The sequence below is a fragment of the Propithecus coquereli genome, unplaced genomic scaffold (assembly GCF_000956105.1).
Source record: "Propithecus coquereli isolate 6110/MARCELLA unplaced genomic scaffold, Pcoq_1.0 Scaffold237, whole genome shotgun sequence".
In the NCBI taxonomy this organism is placed as follows: domain Eukaryota; kingdom Metazoa; phylum Chordata; class Mammalia; order Primates; family Indriidae; genus Propithecus; species Propithecus coquereli.
This window is the reverse complement of record NW_012147919.1, coordinates 1,327,943-1,329,423: the sequence shown is the minus strand read 5'-3', so window position 1 is coordinate 1,329,423 and position 1,481 is coordinate 1,327,943.

Here is a 1,481-nt window from a genome sequence, read left to right as displayed (position 1 = left end):
TCAAACCCAATAACATGTGGGACTGTCTAGGTTCTTAGCCTTGGGGACTTCCCACAGTTTCCCTCCTTCTGACATGCCATCTCCACCCTTAAAACAGGATTTTCATAACCATTCACTGCTCATCTTTCAAATGCAACTTTCCACATATTTACGTCCCCACAAAATATATGGTTATTAAAAAGGAAAAATATAGAAATTCTACGGGACAGCAACTGGCAGACACCGCCTTAATCAAGTGCCAAAGCACCCTGAGAGCATGCACTGAAAGGAACACAACTTGGCTTCTGCACTGTTCCTGCCAGGAATGCGCAGGCCCAAACTGAGGGACATTCTACAGCCAGAACTCTTTAAAAACAGCGAGGTCCGGAAAGATAAAGAAAGACTAAAGAACTCTTCCAGATTAAAGAGGATTAAAGGGACAGGTCAAATAAATGCAAAGCAGGCTCTAGATCCTGGACCAAGGAAGGACATTCATGGGACAACTGGAAGAATCTGAAAAGGTCTGTGGATTAGTTACCAGCATTATCAGTGTTAATTTCCTGAGTTCATAACTTATACTCTGAACATATAAGAAAACAACCTGTTTTTTCAGAAAATAGACACTGAAATATTTACAAGTGAAGTGGCATCATGTTTGCCATTTACTCTCAAACATTTGAGAAAATAAAATATAAATAGGATAAATATATACGTGTGTGTACACACACGCACACTGGGGATAAGGGTAAATTATAAAGCAAGAAGAGCTGTAAAATGTTAACATCGGGGAAATCTAGGTAACGTTGGGGAAATTCTTCATTCTGTCTTTGTAGTTTTTTTAATTAAAATTTTTGAGATAATTGTAGATTCACATGCAGTTGCAAGAAAAAATACAGAGCTATCTCCTATAGACTTTCCCCAATTTCCCCCAGTAGAAATGTCTTGCAAAACTGTAGTACAATATCATAACCAGGTTGTTGGCATTGATATAGTCAAGAGACTGCACACTTCCATCACAAGGACCGCTCATTGCCCTTTTATGTAATAGCAGCACCCCTTCCACTCATCGTTCCTCATTAACCCCATCAGCCACTAATCTGTTCTATCTCTTGTGCTCATTTCAAGCATCTTATATAAATAGAATTCAAGTTTGTAAACTCTTGGGATTGGCTTTTTCCACTCAGCATAATTGTCTGGAAATTCATCCAGGTTGCAGCTGGTATCAGCAATTTGCTCCCTTTTATTGCTGAGGAGTATTCAATAGTATGGATATACCAGTTTCTTTGATCATCCCTCCACTGAAAAACATTCGGTTGCTTCTGGTTTGGAGCTGTTAGGAATAAGCTGCTATGAACATAAACATATAGGTTTTTGCATGGATATAATCTTAACTGAGGTAAATACCCAGGAGTATAATTGCCGGGTTATATGGTAGCTGCATGTTTAGTTTTTGTTGTTGTTAATGACCAAACTGTTTTCCGGAGTCATCCAGAGTCTCCCTA